This window comes from Hydractinia symbiolongicarpus, chromosome 2, assembly GCF_029227915.1.
Source record: "Hydractinia symbiolongicarpus strain clone_291-10 chromosome 2, HSymV2.1, whole genome shotgun sequence".
Classification (NCBI taxonomy): domain Eukaryota; kingdom Metazoa; phylum Cnidaria; class Hydrozoa; order Anthoathecata; family Hydractiniidae; genus Hydractinia; species Hydractinia symbiolongicarpus.
The window spans coordinates 31,982,878-31,992,696 of record NC_079876.1 but is presented as its reverse complement, the minus strand read 5'-3'; the positions used below and the strand labels follow the sequence as shown (position 1 = coordinate 31,992,696).

At 48.8% G+C, this 9,819-nt stretch overlaps 49 non-coding genes across 49 annotated transcripts; 42 read left to right on the top strand and 7 right to left on the bottom strand.

The window, feature by feature from the left end:
• Positions 1-24: 24 nt before the first annotated feature.
• Positions 25-96, top strand: Trnac-gca (transfer RNA cysteine (anticodon GCA)). The gene has a single exon. It is a non-coding gene; the product is annotated as a tRNA-Cys (tRNA).
• A 74-nt stretch (positions 97-170) lies between these two features.
• Positions 171-252, top strand: Trnas-uga (transfer RNA serine (anticodon UGA)). The gene has a single exon. It is a non-coding gene; the product is annotated as a tRNA-Ser (tRNA).
• Positions 253-542: 290 nt separating this feature from the next.
• Positions 543-613, bottom strand: Trnag-gcc (transfer RNA glycine (anticodon GCC)). Its single transcript has one exon. It is a non-coding gene; the product is annotated as a tRNA-Gly (tRNA).
• Positions 614-729: 116 nt separating this feature from the next.
• On the top strand, positions 730-802 carry Trnat-agu (transfer RNA threonine (anticodon AGU)). Its single transcript has one exon. It is a non-coding gene; the product is annotated as a tRNA-Thr (tRNA).
• Positions 803-1,039: 237 nt separating this feature from the next.
• Positions 1,040-1,111, top strand: Trnae-uuc (transfer RNA glutamic acid (anticodon UUC)). The gene has a single exon. It is a non-coding gene; the product is annotated as a tRNA-Glu (tRNA).
• A 76-nt stretch (positions 1,112-1,187) lies between these two features.
• On the top strand, positions 1,188-1,259 carry Trnac-gca (transfer RNA cysteine (anticodon GCA)). The gene has a single exon. It is a non-coding gene; the product is annotated as a tRNA-Cys (tRNA).
• Positions 1,260-1,333: 74 nt separating this feature from the next.
• Trnas-uga (transfer RNA serine (anticodon UGA)) lies at positions 1,334-1,415 on the top strand. Its single transcript has one exon. It is a non-coding gene; the product is annotated as a tRNA-Ser (tRNA).
• Positions 1,416-1,495: 80 nt separating this feature from the next.
• Trnaf-gaa (transfer RNA phenylalanine (anticodon GAA)) lies at positions 1,496-1,568 on the top strand. Its single transcript has one exon. It is a non-coding gene; the product is annotated as a tRNA-Phe (tRNA).
• Positions 1,569-1,705: 137 nt separating this feature from the next.
• On the bottom strand, positions 1,706-1,776 carry Trnag-gcc (transfer RNA glycine (anticodon GCC)). The gene has a single exon. It is a non-coding gene; the product is annotated as a tRNA-Gly (tRNA).
• Positions 1,777-1,892: 116 nt separating this feature from the next.
• Positions 1,893-1,965, top strand: Trnat-agu (transfer RNA threonine (anticodon AGU)). The gene has a single exon. It is a non-coding gene; the product is annotated as a tRNA-Thr (tRNA).
• A 237-nt stretch (positions 1,966-2,202) lies between these two features.
• Trnae-uuc (transfer RNA glutamic acid (anticodon UUC)) lies at positions 2,203-2,274 on the top strand. Its single transcript has one exon. It is a non-coding gene; the product is annotated as a tRNA-Glu (tRNA).
• A 76-nt stretch (positions 2,275-2,350) lies between these two features.
• Trnac-gca (transfer RNA cysteine (anticodon GCA)) lies at positions 2,351-2,422 on the top strand. The gene has a single exon. It is a non-coding gene; the product is annotated as a tRNA-Cys (tRNA).
• Positions 2,423-2,658: 236 nt separating this feature from the next.
• On the top strand, positions 2,659-2,731 carry Trnaf-gaa (transfer RNA phenylalanine (anticodon GAA)). Its single transcript has one exon. It is a non-coding gene; the product is annotated as a tRNA-Phe (tRNA).
• Positions 2,732-2,868: 137 nt separating this feature from the next.
• Trnag-gcc (transfer RNA glycine (anticodon GCC)) lies at positions 2,869-2,939 on the bottom strand. Its single transcript has one exon. It is a non-coding gene; the product is annotated as a tRNA-Gly (tRNA).
• Positions 2,940-3,055: 116 nt separating this feature from the next.
• Positions 3,056-3,128, top strand: Trnat-agu (transfer RNA threonine (anticodon AGU)). The gene has a single exon. It is a non-coding gene; the product is annotated as a tRNA-Thr (tRNA).
• A 58-nt stretch (positions 3,129-3,186) lies between these two features.
• Trnas-aga (transfer RNA serine (anticodon AGA)) lies at positions 3,187-3,268 on the top strand. Its single transcript has one exon. It is a non-coding gene; the product is annotated as a tRNA-Ser (tRNA).
• A 97-nt stretch (positions 3,269-3,365) lies between these two features.
• On the top strand, positions 3,366-3,437 carry Trnae-uuc (transfer RNA glutamic acid (anticodon UUC)). The gene has a single exon. It is a non-coding gene; the product is annotated as a tRNA-Glu (tRNA).
• Positions 3,438-3,513: 76 nt separating this feature from the next.
• Trnac-gca (transfer RNA cysteine (anticodon GCA)) lies at positions 3,514-3,585 on the top strand. The gene has a single exon. It is a non-coding gene; the product is annotated as a tRNA-Cys (tRNA).
• A 74-nt stretch (positions 3,586-3,659) lies between these two features.
• Positions 3,660-3,741, top strand: Trnas-uga (transfer RNA serine (anticodon UGA)). The gene has a single exon. It is a non-coding gene; the product is annotated as a tRNA-Ser (tRNA).
• An 80-nt stretch (positions 3,742-3,821) lies between these two features.
• Trnaf-gaa (transfer RNA phenylalanine (anticodon GAA)) lies at positions 3,822-3,894 on the top strand. The gene has a single exon. It is a non-coding gene; the product is annotated as a tRNA-Phe (tRNA).
• A 137-nt stretch (positions 3,895-4,031) lies between these two features.
• On the bottom strand, positions 4,032-4,102 carry Trnag-gcc (transfer RNA glycine (anticodon GCC)). The gene has a single exon. It is a non-coding gene; the product is annotated as a tRNA-Gly (tRNA).
• Positions 4,103-4,218: 116 nt separating this feature from the next.
• Positions 4,219-4,291, top strand: Trnat-agu (transfer RNA threonine (anticodon AGU)). The gene has a single exon. It is a non-coding gene; the product is annotated as a tRNA-Thr (tRNA).
• Positions 4,292-4,528: 237 nt separating this feature from the next.
• Trnae-uuc (transfer RNA glutamic acid (anticodon UUC)) lies at positions 4,529-4,600 on the top strand. Its single transcript has one exon. It is a non-coding gene; the product is annotated as a tRNA-Glu (tRNA).
• A 76-nt stretch (positions 4,601-4,676) lies between these two features.
• Trnac-gca (transfer RNA cysteine (anticodon GCA)) lies at positions 4,677-4,748 on the top strand. Its single transcript has one exon. It is a non-coding gene; the product is annotated as a tRNA-Cys (tRNA).
• A 74-nt stretch (positions 4,749-4,822) lies between these two features.
• On the top strand, positions 4,823-4,904 carry Trnas-uga (transfer RNA serine (anticodon UGA)). The gene has a single exon. It is a non-coding gene; the product is annotated as a tRNA-Ser (tRNA).
• An 80-nt stretch (positions 4,905-4,984) lies between these two features.
• On the top strand, positions 4,985-5,057 carry Trnaf-gaa (transfer RNA phenylalanine (anticodon GAA)). Its single transcript has one exon. It is a non-coding gene; the product is annotated as a tRNA-Phe (tRNA).
• A 455-nt stretch (positions 5,058-5,512) lies between these two features.
• Positions 5,513-5,594, top strand: Trnas-aga (transfer RNA serine (anticodon AGA)). Its single transcript has one exon. It is a non-coding gene; the product is annotated as a tRNA-Ser (tRNA).
• A 97-nt stretch (positions 5,595-5,691) lies between these two features.
• Trnae-uuc (transfer RNA glutamic acid (anticodon UUC)) lies at positions 5,692-5,763 on the top strand. The gene has a single exon. It is a non-coding gene; the product is annotated as a tRNA-Glu (tRNA).
• A 76-nt stretch (positions 5,764-5,839) lies between these two features.
• Positions 5,840-5,911, top strand: Trnac-gca (transfer RNA cysteine (anticodon GCA)). The gene has a single exon. It is a non-coding gene; the product is annotated as a tRNA-Cys (tRNA).
• A 74-nt stretch (positions 5,912-5,985) lies between these two features.
• Trnas-uga (transfer RNA serine (anticodon UGA)) lies at positions 5,986-6,067 on the top strand. Its single transcript has one exon. It is a non-coding gene; the product is annotated as a tRNA-Ser (tRNA).
• An 80-nt stretch (positions 6,068-6,147) lies between these two features.
• Trnaf-gaa (transfer RNA phenylalanine (anticodon GAA)) lies at positions 6,148-6,220 on the top strand. The gene has a single exon. It is a non-coding gene; the product is annotated as a tRNA-Phe (tRNA).
• A 137-nt stretch (positions 6,221-6,357) lies between these two features.
• Trnag-gcc (transfer RNA glycine (anticodon GCC)) lies at positions 6,358-6,428 on the bottom strand. The gene has a single exon. It is a non-coding gene; the product is annotated as a tRNA-Gly (tRNA).
• Positions 6,429-6,544: 116 nt separating this feature from the next.
• Trnat-agu (transfer RNA threonine (anticodon AGU)) lies at positions 6,545-6,617 on the top strand. The gene has a single exon. It is a non-coding gene; the product is annotated as a tRNA-Thr (tRNA).
• Positions 6,618-6,675: 58 nt separating this feature from the next.
• On the top strand, positions 6,676-6,757 carry Trnas-aga (transfer RNA serine (anticodon AGA)). Its single transcript has one exon. It is a non-coding gene; the product is annotated as a tRNA-Ser (tRNA).
• Positions 6,758-6,854: 97 nt separating this feature from the next.
• Trnae-uuc (transfer RNA glutamic acid (anticodon UUC)) lies at positions 6,855-6,926 on the top strand. The gene has a single exon. It is a non-coding gene; the product is annotated as a tRNA-Glu (tRNA).
• A 76-nt stretch (positions 6,927-7,002) lies between these two features.
• Positions 7,003-7,074, top strand: Trnac-gca (transfer RNA cysteine (anticodon GCA)). Its single transcript has one exon. It is a non-coding gene; the product is annotated as a tRNA-Cys (tRNA).
• Positions 7,075-7,148: 74 nt separating this feature from the next.
• Trnas-uga (transfer RNA serine (anticodon UGA)) lies at positions 7,149-7,230 on the top strand. The gene has a single exon. It is a non-coding gene; the product is annotated as a tRNA-Ser (tRNA).
• An 80-nt stretch (positions 7,231-7,310) lies between these two features.
• Trnaf-gaa (transfer RNA phenylalanine (anticodon GAA)) lies at positions 7,311-7,383 on the top strand. Its single transcript has one exon. It is a non-coding gene; the product is annotated as a tRNA-Phe (tRNA).
• Positions 7,384-7,520: 137 nt separating this feature from the next.
• Positions 7,521-7,591, bottom strand: Trnag-gcc (transfer RNA glycine (anticodon GCC)). Its single transcript has one exon. It is a non-coding gene; the product is annotated as a tRNA-Gly (tRNA).
• A 116-nt stretch (positions 7,592-7,707) lies between these two features.
• Trnat-agu (transfer RNA threonine (anticodon AGU)) lies at positions 7,708-7,780 on the top strand. The gene has a single exon. It is a non-coding gene; the product is annotated as a tRNA-Thr (tRNA).
• A 58-nt stretch (positions 7,781-7,838) lies between these two features.
• Trnas-aga (transfer RNA serine (anticodon AGA)) lies at positions 7,839-7,920 on the top strand. Its single transcript has one exon. It is a non-coding gene; the product is annotated as a tRNA-Ser (tRNA).
• Positions 7,921-8,165: 245 nt separating this feature from the next.
• Positions 8,166-8,237, top strand: Trnac-gca (transfer RNA cysteine (anticodon GCA)). The gene has a single exon. It is a non-coding gene; the product is annotated as a tRNA-Cys (tRNA).
• A 236-nt stretch (positions 8,238-8,473) lies between these two features.
• Trnaf-gaa (transfer RNA phenylalanine (anticodon GAA)) lies at positions 8,474-8,546 on the top strand. Its single transcript has one exon. It is a non-coding gene; the product is annotated as a tRNA-Phe (tRNA).
• Positions 8,547-8,683: 137 nt separating this feature from the next.
• Positions 8,684-8,754, bottom strand: Trnag-gcc (transfer RNA glycine (anticodon GCC)). The gene has a single exon. It is a non-coding gene; the product is annotated as a tRNA-Gly (tRNA).
• A 116-nt stretch (positions 8,755-8,870) lies between these two features.
• Trnat-agu (transfer RNA threonine (anticodon AGU)) lies at positions 8,871-8,943 on the top strand. The gene has a single exon. It is a non-coding gene; the product is annotated as a tRNA-Thr (tRNA).
• A 58-nt stretch (positions 8,944-9,001) lies between these two features.
• Positions 9,002-9,083, top strand: Trnas-aga (transfer RNA serine (anticodon AGA)). The gene has a single exon. It is a non-coding gene; the product is annotated as a tRNA-Ser (tRNA).
• A 245-nt stretch (positions 9,084-9,328) lies between these two features.
• Trnac-gca (transfer RNA cysteine (anticodon GCA)) lies at positions 9,329-9,400 on the top strand. Its single transcript has one exon. It is a non-coding gene; the product is annotated as a tRNA-Cys (tRNA).
• Positions 9,401-9,474: 74 nt separating this feature from the next.
• Trnas-uga (transfer RNA serine (anticodon UGA)) lies at positions 9,475-9,556 on the top strand. Its single transcript has one exon. It is a non-coding gene; the product is annotated as a tRNA-Ser (tRNA).
• Positions 9,557-9,636: 80 nt separating this feature from the next.
• On the top strand, positions 9,637-9,709 carry Trnaf-gaa (transfer RNA phenylalanine (anticodon GAA)). Its single transcript has one exon. It is a non-coding gene; the product is annotated as a tRNA-Phe (tRNA).
• Positions 9,710-9,819: the final 110 nt, after the last annotated feature.

Here is a 9,819-nt window from a genome sequence, read left to right as displayed (position 1 = left end):
TGTGTGTGGATTCCGTCCTTGGCTGGGGATATAGCTCAGTGGTAGAGCATTCGACTGCAGATCGAGAGGTCCCTGGTTCAAACCCGGGTGTCCCCTACTAGTTGGCTTTTTGTCCTCTTCGGCACCTGAGTGGTGAGCTGGTGAATTATTCTGGTTACCCAGCAATTTCTGCTGCGATGGCCGAGTGGTTAAGGCGTTAGACTTGAAATCTAATGGGATCTTCCCGCGTAGGTTCGAACCCTACTCGCAGCGAATCTTCAAACATTCTTTTTGATCTGGTCAAGTGTCTATCACAACGTGGAGACCTTTGCCATGTGATAGAATTGATCATGGCCGAGATAGCTCAGTTGGGAGAGCGTCAGACTGAAGATCTGAAGGTTCCTGGTTCAATCCCGGGTCTCGGCATTTTATCACTGCCCAGCAGGGCGGTTTGAGGTGGTGAATGCAAGCAGCCGTAGCACTTTTCCTCAGCTATGTTTTTTTATTTATTTTCCTTCCTTTCTTTTTTACGGAGGGTATTTTCTGGTGTAGGTAAAACACGATGCATTGGCGGGGAATCGAACCCCGGTCTCCCGCGTGGCAGGCGAGAATTCTACCACTGAACCACCAATGCGTTACTACTCATTTCCAAAATTTCCGAGTGACAGTGTATCACGTCCCGGTGTGTTAGTAGCCTTAACGGCATTTCAGACGTGTGATATTGAGATTTTCAAAATCTCCCAACAGGCAGGCGCTGTGGCTTAGCGGTTAAAGCGCCTGTCTAGTAAACAGGAGATCCCCGGTTCAAATCCGGGCAGTGCCTTTAGCAGTAATGTTGTGCTTTCTGGTCGGCCTTGTGGCAATGGCCAGCGGTTTGTCAGGCTGCGATGGCCGAGTGGTTAAGGCGTTTGACTAGAAGTCAAATGGGATCTTCCCGCGTAGGTTCTAATCCTACTCGCAGCGGACGCAAAAAGGTGTTTTTGACACGAACAGAAAGACAGAGCTAGTTCAAATTGTCAGAAAAAGCATGACAAATAAATTACTTAGTGGTGCGAATGTGTCCCGCATGGTCTAGTGGTTAGGATTTCTGGTTTTCACCCAGGCGGCCCGGGTTCGATTCCCGGTGCGGGAAGTGCACATTTTTTAAGTTAAGTTGCTCTCTCACGCGTTGATGTTATATACCCTGTGCGTGGATTCCGTCCTTGGCTGGGGATATAGCTCAGTGGTAGAGCATTCGACTGCAGATCGAGAGGTCCCTGGTTCAAACCCGGGTGTCCCCTACTAGTTGGCTTTTTGTCCTCTTCGGCACCTGAGTGGTGAGCTGGTGAATTATTCTGGTTACCCAGCAATTTCTGCTGCGATGGCCGAGTGGTTAAGGCGTTAGACTTGAAATCTAATGGGATCTTCCCGCGTAGGTTCGAACCCTACTCGCAGCGAATCTTCAAACATTCTTTTTGATCTGGTCAAGTGTCTATCACAACGTACAGACCTTTGCCATGTGATAGAATTGATCATGGCCGAGATAGCTCAGTTGGGAGAGCGTCAGACTGAAGATCTGAAGGTCCCTGGTTCAATCCCGGGTCTCGGCATTTTATCACTGCCCAGCAGGGCGGTTTGAGGTGGTGAATGCAAGCAGCCGTAGCACTTTTCCTCAGCTATGTTTTTTTATTTATTTTCCTTCCTTTCTTTTTTACGGAGGGTATTTTCTGGTGTAGGTAAAACACGATGCATTGGCGGGGAATCGAACCCCGGTCTCCCGCGTGGCAGGCGAGAATTCTACCACTGAACCACCAATGCGTTACTACTCATTTCCAAAATTTCCGAGTGACAGTGTATCACGTCCCGGTGTGTTAGTAGCCTTAACGGCATTTCAGACGTGTGATATTGAGATTTTCAAAATCTCCCAACAGGCAGGCGCTGTGGCTTAGCGGTTAAAGCGCCTGTCTAGTAAACAGGAGATCCCCGGTTCAAATCCGGGCAGTGCCTTTAGCAGTAATGTTGTGCTTTCTGGTCGGCCTTGTGGCAATGGCCAGCGGTTTGTCAGGCTGCGATGGCCGAGTGGTTAAGGCCTGTGACTAGAAATCAAATGGTATCTTCCCGCGTAGGTTCGAATCCTACTCGCAGCGGACGCAAAAAGGTGTTTTTGACACGAACAGAAAGACAGAGCTAGTTCAAATTGTCAGAAAAAGCATGACATCTAAATTACTTAGTGGTGCAAATGTGTCCCGCATGGTCTAGTGGTTAGGATTTCTGGTTTTCACCCAGGCGGCCCGGGTTCGATTCCCGGTGCGGGAAGTGTACATTTTTTAAGTTAAGTTGCTCTCTCACGCGTTGATGTTATATACCCTGTGCGTGGATTCCGTCCTTGGCTGGGGATATAGCTCAGTGGTAGAGCATTCGACTGCAGATCGAGAGGTCCCTGGTTCAAACCCGGGTGTCCCCTACTAGTTGGCTTTTTGTCCTCTTCGGCACCTGAGTGGTGAGCTGGTGAATTATTCTGGTTACCCAGCAATTTCTGCTGCGATGGCCGAGTGGTTAAGGCGTTAGACTTGAAATCTAATGGGACCTTCCCGCGTAGGTTCGAACCCTACTCGCAGCGAATCTTCAAACATTCTTTTTGATCTGGTCAAGTGTCTATCACAACGTACAGACCTTTGCCATGTGATAGAATTGATCATGGCCGAGATAGCTCAGTTGGGAGAGCGTCAGACTGAAGATCTGAAGGTCCCTGGTTCAATCCCGGGTCTCGGCATTTTGTCACTGCCCAGCAGGGCGGTTTGAGGTTGTGAATGCAAGCAGCCGTAGCACTTTTCCTCAGCTATGTTTTTTTATTTATTTTCCTTCCTTTCTTTTTTACGGAGGGTATTTTCTGGTGTAGGTAAAACACGATGCATTGGCGGGGAATCGAACCCCGGTCTCCCGCGTGGCAGGCGAGAATTCTACCACTGAACCACCAATGCGTTACTACTCATTTCCAAAATTTCCGAGTGACAGTGTATCACGTCCCGGTGTGTTAGTAGCCTTAACGGCATTTCAGACGTGTGATATTGAGATTTTCAAAATCTCCCAACAGGCAGGCGCTGTGGCTTAGCGGTTAAAGCGCCTGTCTAGTAAACAGGAGATCCCCGGTTCAAATCCGGGCAGTGCCTTTAGCAGTAATGTTGTGCTTTCTGGTCGGCCTTGTGGCAATGGCCAGCGGTTTGTCAGGCTGCGATGGCCGAGTGGTTAAGGCGTTTGACTAGAAATCAAATGGGATCTTCCCGCGTAGGTTCGAATCCTACTCGCAGCGGACGCAAAAAGGTGTTTTTGACACGAACAGAAAGACAGAGCTAGTTCAAATTGTCAGAAAAAGCATGACAAATAAATTACTTAGTGGTGCGAATGTGTCCCGCATGGTCTAGTGGTTAGGATTTCTGGTTTTCACCCAGGCGGCCCGGGTTCGATTCCCGGTGCGGGAAGTGTACATTTTTTAAGTTAAGTTGCTCTCTCACGCGTTGATGTTATATACCCTGTGCGTGGATTCCGTCCTTGGCTGGGGATATAGCTCAGTGGTAGAGCATTCGACTGCAGATCGAGAGGTCCCTGGTTCAAACCCGGGTGTCCCCTACTAGTTGGCTTTTTGTCCTCTTCGGCACCTGAGTGGTGAGCTGGTGAATTATTCTGGTTACCCAGCAATTTCTGCTGCGATGGCCGAGTGGTTAAGGCGTTAGACTTGAAATCTAATGGGATCTTCCCGCGTAGGTTCGAACCCTACTCGCAGCGAATCTTCAAACATTCTTTTTGATCTGGTCAAGTGTCTATCACAACGTACAGACCTTTGCCATGTGATAGAATTGATCATGGCCGAGATAGCTCAGTTGGGAGAGCGTCAGACTGAAGATCTGAAGGTCCCTGGTTCAATCCCGGGTCTCGGCATTTTATCACTGCCCAGCAGGGCGGTTTGAGGTGGTGAATGCAAGCAGCCGTAGCACTTTTCCTCAGCTATGTTTTTTTATTTATTTTCCTTCCTTTCTTTTTTACGGAGGGTATTTTCTGGTGTAGGTAAAACACGATGCATTGGCGGGGAATCGAACCCCGGTCTCCCGCGTGGCAGGCGAGAATTCTACCACTGAACCACCAATGCGTTACTACTCATTTCCAAAATTTCCGAGTGACAGTGTATCACGTCCCGGTGTGTTAGTAGCCTTAACGGCATTTCAGACGTGTGATATTGAGATTTTCAAAATCTCCCAACAGGCAGGCGCTGTGGCTTAGCGGTTAAAGCGCCTGTCTAGTAAACAGGAGATCCCCGGTTCAAATCCGGGCAGTGCCTTTAGCAGTAATGTTGTGCTTTCTGGTCGGCCTTGTAGCAATGGCCAGCGGTTTGTCAGGCTGCGATGGCCGAGTGGTTAAGGCGTGTGACTAGAAATCAAATGGGATCTTCCCGCGTAGGTTCGAATCCTACTCGCAGCGGACGCAAAAAGGTGTTTTTGACACGAACAGAAAGACAGAGCTAGTTCAAATTGTCAGAAAAAGCATGACATCTAAATTACTTAGTGGTGCAAATGTGTCCCGCATGGTCTAGTGGTTAGGATTTCTGGTTTTCACCCAGGCGGCCCGGGTTCGATTCCCGGTGCGGGAAGTGTACATTTTTTAAGTTAAGTTGCTCTCTCACGCGTTGATGTTATATACCCTGTGCGTGGATTCCGTCCTTGGCTGGGGATATAGCTCAGTGGTAGAGCATTCGACTGCAGATCGAGAGGTCCCTGGTTCAAACCCGGGTGTCCCCTACTAGTTGGCTTTTTGTCCTCTTCGGCACCTGAGTGGTGAGCTGGTAAATTATTCTGGTTACCCAGCAATTTCTGCTGCGATGGCCGAGTGGTTAAGGCGTTAGACTTGAAATCTAATGGGATCTTCCCGCGTAGGTTCGAACCCTACTCGCAGCGAATCTTCAAACATTCTTTTTGATCTGGTCAAGTGTCTATCACAACGTACAGACCTTTGCCATGTGATAGAATTGATCATGGCCGAGATAGCTCAGTTGGGAGAGCGTCAGACTGAAGATCTGAAGGTCCCTGGTTCAATCCCGGGTCTCGGCATTTTATCACTGCCCAGCAGGGCGGTTTGAGGTGGTGAATGCAAGCAGCCGTAGCACTTTTCCTCAGCTATGTTTTTTTATTTATTTTCCTTCCTTTCTTTTTTACGGAGGGTATTTTCTGGTGTAGGTAAAACACGATGCATTGGCGGGGAATCGAACCCCGGTCTCCCGCGTGGCAGGCGAGAATTCTACCACTTAACCACCAATGCGTTACTACTCATTTCCAAAATTTCCGAGTGACAGTGTATCACGTCCCGGTGTGTTAGTAGCCTTAACGGCATTTCAGACGTGTGATATTGAGATTTTCAAAATCTCCCAACAGGCAGGCGCTGTGGCTTAGCGGTTAAAGCGCCTGTCTAGTAAACAGGAGATCCCCAGTTCAAATCCGGGCAGTGCCTTTAGCAGTAATGTTGTGCTTTCTGGTCGGCCTTGTGGCAATGGCCAGCGGTTTGTCAGGCTGCGATGGCCGAGTGGTTAAGGCGTTTGACTAGAAATCAAATGGGATCTTCCCGCGTAGGTTCGAATCCTACTCGCAGCGGACGCAAAAAGGTGTTTTTGACACGAACAGAAAGACAGAGCTAGTTCAAATTGTCAGAAAAAGCATGACATCTAAATTACTTAGTGGTGCGAATGTGTCCCGCATGGTCTAGTGGTTAGGATTTCTGGTTTTCACCCAGGCGGCCCGGGTTCGATTCCCGGTGCGGGAAGTGTACATTTTTTAAGTTAAGTTGCTCTCTCACGCGTTGATGTTATATACCCTGTGCGTGGATTCCGTCCTTGGCTGGGGATATAGCTCAGTGGTAGAGCATTCGACTGCAGATCGAGAGGTCCCTGGTTCAAACCCGGGTGTCCCCTACTAGTTGGCTTTTTGTCCTCTTCGGCACCTGAGTGGTGAGCTGGTGAATTATTCTGGTTACCCAGCAATTTCTGCTGCGATGGCCGAGTGGTTAAGGCGTTAGACTTGAAATCTAATGGGATCTTCCCGCGTAGGTTCGAACCCTACTCGCAGCGAATCTTCAAACATTCTTTTTGATCTGGTCAAGTGTCTATCACAACGTACAGACCTTTGCCATGTGATAGAATTGATCATGGCCGAGATAGCTCAGTTGGGAGAGCGTCAGACTGAAGATCTGAAGGTCCCTGGTTCAATCCCGGGTCTCGGCATTTTATCACTGCCCAGCAGGGCGGTTTGAGGTGGTGAATGCAAGCAGCCGTAGCACTTTTCCTCAGCTATGTTTTTTTATTTATTTTCCTTCCTTTCTTTTTTACGGAGGGTATTTTCTGGTGTAGGTAAAACACGATGCATTGGCGGGGAATCGAACCCCGGTCTCCCGCGTGGCAGGCGAGAATTCTACCACTGAACCACCAATGCGTTACTACTCATTTCCAAAATTTCCGAGTGACAGTGTATCACGTCCCGGTGTGTTAGTAGCCTTAACGGCATTTCAGACGTGTGATATTGAGATTTTCAAAATCTTCCAACAGGCAGGCGCTGTGGCTTAGCGGTTAAAGCGCCTGTCTAGTAAACAGGAGATCCCCGGTTCAAATCCGGGCAGTGCCTTTAGCAGTAATGTTGTGCTTTCTGGTCGGCCTTGTGGCAATGGCCAGTGGTTTGTCAGGCTGCGATGGCCGAGTGGTTAAGGCGTTTGACTAGAAATCAAATGGGATCTTCCCGCGTAGGTTCGAATCCTACTCGCAGCGGACGCAAAAAGGTGTTTTTGACACGAACAGAAAGACAGAGCTAGTTCAAATTGTCAGAAAAAGCATGACATCTAAATTACTTAGTGGTGCGAATGTGTCCCGCATGGTCTAGTGGTTAGGATTTCTGGTTTTCACCCAGGCGGCCCGGGTTCGATTCCCGGTGCGGGAAGTGTACATTTTTTAAGTTAAGTTGCTCTCTCACGCGTTGATGTTATATACCCTGTGCGTGGATTCCGTCCTTGGCTGGGGATATAGCTCAGTGGTAGAGCATTCGACTGCAGATCGAGAGGTCCCTGGTTCAAACCCGGGTGTCCCCTACTAGTTGGCTTTTTGTCCTCTTCGGCGCCTGAGTGGTGAGCTGGTGAATTATTCTGGTTACCCAGCAATTTCTGCTGCGATGGCCGAGTGGTTAAGGCGTTAGACTTGAAATCTAATGGGATCTTCCCGCGTAGGTTCGAACCCTACTCGCAGCGAATCTTCAAACATTCTTTTTGATCTGGTCAAGTGTCTATCACAACGTACAGACCTTTGCCATGTGATAGAATTGATCATGGCCGAGATAGCTCAGTTGGGAGAGCGTCAGACTGAAGATCTGAAGGTCCCTGGTTCAATCCCGGGTCTCGGCATTTTATCACTGCCCAGCAGGGCGGTTTGAGGTGGTGAATGCAAGCAGCCGTAGCACTTTTCCTCAGCTATGTTTTTTTATTTATTTTCCTTCCTTTCTTTTTTACGGAGGGTATTTTCTGGTGTAGGTAAAACACGATGCATTGGCGGGGAATCGAACCCCGGTCTCCCGCGTGGCAGGCGAGAATTCTACCACTGAACCACCAATGCGTTACTACTCATTTCCAAAATTTCCGAGTGACAGTGTATCACGTCCCGGTGTGTTAGTAGCCTTAACGGCATTTCAGACGTGTGATATTGAGATTTTCAAAATCTCCCAACAGGCAGGCGCTGTGGCTTAGCGGTTAAAGCGCCTGTCTAGTAAACAGGAGATCCCCGGTTCAAATCCGGGCAGTGCCTTTAGCAGTAATGTTGTGCTTTCTGGTCGGCCTTGTGGCAATGGCCAGCGGTTTGTCAGGCTGCGATGGCCGAGTGGTTAAGGCGTTTGACTAGAAATCAAATGGGATCTTCCCGCGTAGGTTCGAATCCTACTCGCAGCGGACGCAAAAAGGTGTTTTTGACACGAACAGAAAGACAGAGCTAGTTCAAATTGTCAGAAAAAGCATGACATCTAAATTACTTAGTGGTGCGAATGTGTCCCGCATGGTCTAGTGGTTAGGATTTCTGGTTTTCACCCAGGCGGCCCGGGTTCGATTCCCGGTGCTGGAAGTGTACATTTTTTAAGTTAAGTTGCTCTCTCACGCGTTGATGTTATATACCCTGTGCGTGGATTCCGTCCTTGGCTGGGGATATAGCTCAGTGGTAGAGCATTCGACTGCAGATCGAGAGGTCCCTGGTTCAAACCCGGGTGTCCCCTACTAGTTGGCTTTTTATCCTCTTCGGCGCCTGAGTGGTGAGCTGGTGAATTATTCTGGTTACCCAGCAATTTCTGCTGCGATGGCCGAGTGGTTAAGGCGTTAGACTTGAAATCTAATGGGATCTTCTCGCGTAGGTTCGAACCCTACTCGCAGCGAATCTTCAAACATTCTTTTTGATCTGGTCAAGTGTCTATCACAACGTACAGACCTTTGCCATGTGATAGAATTGATCATGGCCGAGATAGCTCAGTTGGGAGAGCGTCAGACTGAAGATCTGAAGGTCCCTGGTTCAATCCCGGGTCTCGGCATTTTATCACTGCCCAGCAGGGCGGTTTGAGGTGGTGAATGCAAGCAGCCGTAGCACTTTTCCTCAGCTATGTTTTTTTGTTTATTTTCCTTCCTTTCTTTTTTACGGAGGGTATTTTCTGGTGTAGGTAAAACACGATGCATTGGCGGGGAATCGAACCCCGGTCTCCCGCGTGGCAGGCGAGAATTCTACCACTGAACCACCAATGCGTTACTACTCATTTCCAAAATTTCCGAGTGACAGTGTATCACGTCCCGGTGTGTTAGTAGCCTTAACGGCATTTCAGACGTGTGATATTGAGATTTTCAATATCTCCCAACAGGCAGGCGCTGTGGCTTAGCGGTTAAAGCGCCTGTCTAGTAAACAGGAGATCCCCGGTTCAAATCCGGGCAGTGCCTTTAGCAGTAATGTTGTGCTTTCTGGTCGGCCTTGTGGCAATGGCCAGCGGTTTGTCAGGCTGCGATGGCCGAGTGGTTAAGGCGTTTGACTAGAAATCAAATGGGATCTTCCCGCGTAGGTTCGAATCCTACTCGCAGCGGACGCAAAAAGGTGTTTTTGACACGAACAGAAAGACAGAGCTAGTTCAAATTGTCAGAAAAAGCATGACATCTAAATTACTTAGTGGTGCGAATGTGTCCAGCATGGTCTAGTGGTTAGGATTTCTGCTTTTCACCCAGGCGGCCCGGGTTCGATTCCCGGTGCGGGAAGTGTACATTTTTTAAGTTAAGTTGCTCTCTCACGCGTTGATGTTATATACCCTGTGCGTGGATTCCGTCCTTGGCTGGGGATATAGCTCAGTGGTAGAGCATTCGACTGCAGATCGAGAGGTCCCTGGTTCAAACCCGGGTGTCCCCTACTAGTTGGCTTTTTGTCCTCTTCGGCACCTGAGTGGTGAGCTGGTGAATTATTCTGGTTACCCAGCAATTTCTGCTGCGATGGCCGAGTGGTTAAGGCGTTAGACTTGAAATCTAATGGGATCTTCCCGCGTAGGTTCGAACCCTACTCGCAGCGAATCTTCAAACATTCTTTTTGATCTGGTCAAGTGTCTATCACAACGTACAGACCTTTGCCATGTGATAGCATTGATCATGGCCGAGATAGCTCAGTTGGGAGAGCGTCAGACTGAAGATCTGAAGGTCCCTGGTTCAATCCCGGGTCTCGGCATTTTATCACTGCCCAGCAGGGCGGTTTGAGGTGGTGAATGCAAGCAGCCGTAGCACTTTTCCTCAGCTATGTTTTTTTATTTATTTTCCTTCCTTTCTTTTTTACGGAGG